This window comes from Amblyomma americanum, chromosome 9 (genome assembly GCF_052857255.1).
Source record: "Amblyomma americanum isolate KBUSLIRL-KWMA chromosome 9, ASM5285725v1, whole genome shotgun sequence".
In the NCBI taxonomy this organism is placed as follows: Eukaryota; Metazoa; Arthropoda; class Arachnida; order Ixodida; family Ixodidae; genus Amblyomma; species Amblyomma americanum.
Genome location: NC_135505.1, coordinates 121,581,438 through 121,588,557, shown reverse-complemented (window position 1 = coordinate 121,588,557; position 7,120 = coordinate 121,581,438).

Sequence of the window (7,120 nt, the reverse complement as noted above, 5' to 3'; positions counted from 1 at the left end):
ACTTATTTATTAAAGACGGGATTGATAAAAAAAGGCATATGAGCAAAAGGCAGTTTAAAATGGGGAGTTTAAAAAAGGCTGTTAAAAACGGCCGAGCTTGAGACTCGGCGCGCTCGTCCTAAGTCATTGTTCCCAGCAGGTTTTTAACCCCTTCGATAATTGGCCGGAGCTTGAGTAATCTAGCTCTCGCCCAATTTTAACCAACCGCAGTGCAGTGGCACCCTATGTGCAAGTGGGCGGAGCCCAGGGCTCACCGGTCCGAGCCCAGTGAATCCCGCTCCTCCTGGAACGTGCAGGGCGCGTGATTCCGCGTAGGCAGCCCGCTGCATGCGCATTCCATCGATTGCCACGCATCGGATTTGCCATCTCCGTTGACAGCCAAGGAATGTCTTCCGCGGAACATGGTTGACTCGGCTCCAGAACAGAAAAGGATTAGTTCCGTAGCTGGCAACGAGGCACCCTAAGCGGGGGCGTCACGCCTCGATGTACGTCCCCCGGGCATCACCGCTCCTGAGAACAGGTGCGGGGGGGGGGGGGGGGGGGGGCGACCCATAGGGCGACTATGTTCGGTTCCAACGAATAAGAATGTCAGTAAATACGACGGCGCAGTGTCCGTGCATTATTATTACTCAAGAAACAGTATCAGCTGTTAGCAGAATTTTTTATTGCTGCAAACTGATATAGTGAAAAAAAAAACAACAAAATGAGCTGCTCAATGTTTCTTTTTGTGTTGCAGCACTTCAGCTTCGTTTCAGTTTGCAAATAGTCTTTTGGACAGCACAAATTCCCGTGACGAACGGGAATCAAAAATCACAAACATGGCGGCCGTGGAAATTTATGTGGTCAGGTGGAAAAGAAACTGCTCTCATCAAGTAGGCCGGGTAAAGCTTGTCTACGCATTTTGAGCTTTCATATAGGGGGCAATAAATTGGCATGGCATATTTTACGGGGCCGGTATAAGAATGTGGCCTGGATGCATTTTAATGTGCAGCAAAGCACTTTTGTGTCCTCCTGATCACTAGTAAATTTTGTACCAATACACCGAAAGAAACTTGAGAGAGACGAAGGATCTAACTTTTTCTTTACCCTAGAGAATGTAACTTTTTTGTGCCAGACATAGTCGAGGACAAGGATAAGAGCAGGAAATGCAGCATATGACACTTCAAGTAAGTTTTACTTCACAGCTATTACAACCCATTTGTTCAGGAGAAAACATTAGCATTGTAACAAGAACCTCCAAATGAAAAAAAAAATTGAGGCTCCAATTCACGCTATGAAGGTGGTTGGACAGCGAAGCTGTAAAACGACACCCAATTACCCATTGCGACGTCACTTGAAAATTCACCCACGTGGCTCTGAAAAGAGTGCAACCAAAGGCAAGTGAAATGTACTTGAGCTGTATGCTGTATCGAAGGAGATCTGCTATTTGCATTCAGTTTTTAGTTTGGCGTTTTTTGCTTTCGAAAACGACACGAAAACGCGACCGTAATCTTTACCAAGAAACACATGGGTGGAGATAGAACGTGCTTCGCATTGTTTGTAGCGCCGTTATGATACGTCATGGGGTTTGCTATTCACATGAGGGCTTGGAATGACGTCACCCCTTTCGAAGCAGCTGGAAACCTAATGTTTACCGGAACGCATAGTTGCAATTGGTGGTGGTGGTGAAAACAGTTATTAATCATAGAGAGAGGTGTTGGGGGTCGTGACCTGAAGGGCCACGCGCTTACAACCACTAGGTGGGATGCCTAGTCAGGCACCCCATTGGCGGTTGCCGCAGCCCGGGCGCGGTGCGTTAAGGCCCTTTGGGCCTCGAGGGTTCAGCAGCCGGATAGGGTCACCTCCCAGTCCTCTCGGGTGGGGTTTGGGATAGGGGGTAGGGATGGGTTCTGCTGGCAGGCCCACACCATGTGGTGTCAGACACCTCCCCACAGTGCGAGCACCACCCGTCGAATTGAGGATTGAAATGCTTTAGAATGGCCGGGCACAGCATCGTGTTAGTGATCAGGCGCAGGAATACCCGTTCATTGGCCTTCCGCAGCCCTTTGCACGGGGTGGGAAGAGTTTGTTGCGTGGATTTGTAATAATCGCATATTTCCTTAAAAGTGTAAACCTGATTGAAATCGGAGTCCTGGTCAGCGTCGGATCCAGTGGGAGATGCCCGGAGAGAGCGCGCGGGCAGCGGCGTCGGCTGCTTCGTTTCCGTGGAGGCCTTGTTGACCTGGATCGCAAACGAGAGATCTGTGCGCGGGATCCGAGTCTCGGCTACAGTTTTGGTAGCTGCGATAAGTCAGGGGAGTAGCCCACAATTGCTCGACGTTTCGACAAGCCCCTCGTGAGTCGGTGATTAGGTATTTGGAGGAGGAGTCGGAGGCTGCCAGGGCGACGGCAACCTCTTCTGCGTGAATTGCTGACTGGGCCTTGAAAGTAAGGGCGTCTACTGTTTTGCCCTCGTGGACAACCGCGGCCGTGCACCGTCCCCTGGGGTACGGGCTGGAGGCGTCCACATAGAAGACTTCTGGTTTGCTCCCAAAATGGCGGTGCAAGGCTTCCGCCCGCGCAGGGTGCCTGCTATTATGGTCCTCGTTGCAGATGTTGGAGGGGAGAGGCTCACGTGGAGGGCGCGTCTCCAGTGTACGGAACGGCGGCATCTCTCCTGTGTGAATTGGGTGTGCTGGATCAATCTCTCCTTCGCAAGGAGAGATTGATTTGTGCGAGGGTCGCAGATGCAGGAATTCCGATTTCTGCGGGGAGCACTGCAGACCACAGACTCGTGCATAGCGGTCCACTTTGCTGGCGGCCGCTTGCAGGCTGATTTCCATGTCCCCTAGGCGTCCTTGCGTAGCCCAGAGGGTGATGTCGTCGGCGTACAGCGCGTGCTGGACCCCTTCGACAGCACCCAGCCGGGCAGGTAGGCGCATCATGGCTATGCTGAATAGCAGAGGCGACAGCATCGCGCCTTGTGGAGTCCCCCTCGTGCCGAGCAGGAGAGGTCCATGCTCTTGGTCCTGCATTCGGATGTAGGACAGTCTATCCGTGATAAATTGTTTCACGTAATTGAAGGTATTGGTGCCGCAGTTAGATTGACTCAAGTGTGTATGACCTCGTGAGCTACATTGTCGAATGCTCCTACAGATCGAGCACGAGGACAATTTTGCCGTTTGGGGGTGTGTGATGGGGCTCAAGATTTCGCGGTCAAGTTGGAGCAGGACATCCTGTGTGGATCTGTGTGAGTGAAATCCGAACACGGTGCCCGCGAAGGTGTTGTGTTGTTCGAGCTATTCGGACAGCCGATCCCGCACCATCGTCTCCATCAATTTGCCCACACACGAGGTGAGGGAGATGGGGCGGAAGTTGTCCGTGTCGATCGGTTCCCCGGCCTTCGGGATGAAGGTGACAAGGGCCATCTTCCAGTCAATGGGTAGGGGGGTTTCCCCCGTCAAGATCGCATTGATGTATTCTAGAAGGCACTGGTACGCTCAATCAGAAAGGTTCGCCAAAAGTTTCACTGTGACCTTGAACAGGCCCGGCTCGGTTCCCCTCTTCATTTTGGCCAGACTGGCCCGCAGATCATGAAACTGGAAAGGCTTGTCCAACTCCGAGTTTTCCCTGCCTGCGTAGGAGTAGGCTGATCTGCGGGAGGCCTGAGTTATGCACAGGTAGTGATCCCGGAGCGCCGGTGCCAAATGCGTTGTATTTCCTTGGAATGAGTGCATGGCTTTGTATATAGTTTCTGCGTTTCTGTGCGGGTCTGTGTTGGGTTGATGAGGGCTCGGAAGAGCCGCCACGTGTTGCGGCTCGACATTTGCCTCGCCGCCGTGTTGCAGCGGTCCACCCAGTTGGAGTCAGCGAGTTGGGCTGCGTACTCTGCTGCCTGCCAGGTGAGGTCCGCAATGCGCGCTTCGAGCTTCTTTTGTTTCTGGCGCTTCCAGCGGCCCGTAAGGACGCGGCGCGCTACCCAGAGAGGGAGGAGGTGGTTGTCCACGTCCGTGACCAGCTCTGCGAGCTGTATCTGCTTCTCGTGGGAGCGAAGGTGCGATATGACAGATCGGGACCAGTTCGTGTAGCCCTGCTATGTGATGTTCGTGTTGGCGTCGGATGGGAAACTTTGGCGAAACGTGGATGCGTGCGTGTGTGGTGGGGTGCTTTAGGGGGCGTGTATAAACAGTGGTGTTGAGGATGCAGTGGTCGCTGCCGAGGGTATCCTCGGTGTTGATTCAGTCTGCGTGTCTTATGTTAGGAGTGAAGGTGAGGCCCGGCATGTGTCTCGGCTCACCGAATTGCCTGCACCTGTATAGTAATGCCGAGTCGATGATGAGGGTGAGCCCCAAAGTGGACGCCAACTCCGCCAGCATGCATCCGCGCACTTCCTCCTTACGGCAGCCCCATAGAAGGCTATGGGTGTTGAAGTTGCCCACAAGAAGCAGGGGGTCGCGACTCGCCTCATTAACTGCACGGCTAATGAGGTCTGCGAAGATCACTCGCATCAGATTCGGGGAGCAGTATACATTAGGTACGTGCAGGGGAGGATCCGTTCGGCGAAGGATCCTTACCATGGCGCACGAGTACGGTATATTGAGATCGAGTAATAATAATAATAATAATAATTGGTTTTTGGTGGAAAGGAAATGGCGCAGTATCTGTCTCATATATCGTTGGACACCTGAACCGCGCCTTAAGGGAAGGGATAAAGGAGGGAGTGAAAGAAGAGAGGAACAAATAGGTCCGTAGTGGAGGGCTCCGGAATAATTTCGACCACCTGGGGATCTTTAACGTGCACTGACATCGCACAGCACACGGGCGCCTTAGCGTTTTTCCTCCATAAAAACGCAGCCGCCGCGGTCGGGTTCGAACCCGGGAACTCCGGATCAGTAGTCGAGCGCCCTAACCACTGAGCCACCGCGGCGGTCAATTTCGGTGGCTGTGTTCGACTTGTGTACGAGGAGACACGTCGAGGGGTCTCGCTGGAACGTTGCGTAGTTAGTCAACTTGGCCGCCGCTCCTGGAGGGCGACCACGGCGGGCAAAGCCTCGAAAGTTTCTAAGTAGAGGCGCAGGCTCGCGCATTTCTGTCGAGCCTTGAAGCCTTTACAATTACAATGCGTTACGGATACCAATTTGTGTGGTTTCGGAGGGAAACGCTTGTTAGGCCGTCCTGCCATCCTTACGATTGGAGGTGAGAGATGGGGGCTGATGGGACTCCGGCACTGCGCATAGGAGATATTCCTTCCCTTACGGCGCGGTCTGGGTGTCTACCGAGATATGAGACAGGCGTCATTTCCTTTCCTTAAAAACAATTTTGATTTCATTTTCCCTGCGTTTCGCCGTGGTTCAAGTGTCAACCAAGATATGTTTAATTTCCTTAAATTGTCTAACGGGCAAGGCATTGCGCCGAAAGCACGATGGTGTTCCGGGGACCCCTTGGCAACGCTGCAACAGGCTGTCGCGTCCCGCTCTTAAAGACGAAGCTTAAGCGTCCTGCAATTTTTATTTTTTTGCCGTTTTTTTTATTTTTAGCCAGTAATGCGAGTGGTGTTATCACACATTATGCGGTTTGCACTTCACACAAAGCTTCGAATATATATATATATATATATATATATATATATATATATATATATATATATATAATTGGTTTTTGGGGAAAGGAAATGGCGCAGTATCTGTCTCATATACCTTTGGACACCTGAACCGCGCCGTAAGGGAAGGGATAAAGGAGGGAGTGAAAGAAAGGAAGAATAGGTGCCGTAGTGGAGGGCTCCGGAATAATTTCGACCACCTGGGGATCTTTAACGTGCACTGACATCGCACAGCACACGGGCGCCTTAGCGTTTTTCTTCCATAAAAATGCAGCCGCCGCGGTCGGGTTCGAAAAAGCTTCGAATGACATCAAACCCATTCGAAGCAGCTGCAAAACTGGTCTTTACCGGAACGCGCCTGACGGTGCTCCCATTGTTCACACGCGCCTTATCATTCATCATGTGGTTTTGACGCTTGTGATGTGGTTTAAGAGCGTTATCTCGTACTCATCACGTTTCTCGATTTCTTGGGGTCTGCTACTGCCTACCTTCGGTTAGAAATTTTCTGTCCGAGGAATTCAAGATTGCAGCCCTCATAGTAAATCGATAGAGCATCCCAATTAGTGAATGACTGGTGAACGCCATTAGTATATCGGATTGGTGACATCACTGATATATCCAATTGGTGACTGATTGGCGAGGTCACTTAAAAATCCAAGATGTCAAATTCCTATTTCTATTACTGTGCCTCACTTTAATCTCATTCATATCAATTCTAGTAGACCAAACCGCTAACACTCGTTACTTCAATGTTTTCCAGACAATGGCAGCATTTTTCTTTTTAGCCTGGCGTTTTTTGCTTACGGCAAAAACACTAAAATTTCCTTGGAAGGTAGAGGTGTACAGCTTCGCTGTAAAACTTGTGAAAATACGGGCAATAGAACCCTGGCCTTTTCAGATGGCGAGGCGAGTACACGCAGAACATGTTATGATGGCTCGTTGGTTCGAACTTAATGAAAGTGGTCTTAGGGAATGCGTTGTGGTGTTCGACTTCCTGGAGTGTCTTTGTGTACTGACGCGTACATGAGTAATACCGTGCAACACGCTGGCATAGCACTCTTAAATGCGAAGGTTAAGCGTCCTAAAATATTTTCATACAAAAAGAAAAGCGACTCTATGCATATCTATTTCAAATATTTTGGCACCCATGTCATCAAGTCTGATAGAAGGTGAATAAAGAGAGCTTAATGGTGATGTTCATGATTATGCATATATTAAAGCCTTCGAAACTCGATCAAAACGTGGGTTCTGCCATTGAGCATAAATGGTAAATTTCCTTTCTTGGTGTGTCCTAAACGATCAGTCAGATTATGATAAAAACGTACTGCATATCTATTTTTAAAGTGTGCATGAGACCTATAGTGTGCATTGTGCATGTGTCTATTAACCAATATTATAATAATCTTCATGTCCAAGAGGCTTACCAGCGAAATGTATGGTTCTAATCGTACCTACTTCCTTAGTAACTATGGTAAAAATTTCCTGAGCACTTTTAAACGGTATGCTGATATAAAACCTTTCACAACTCAGCTGTCTAGTTTC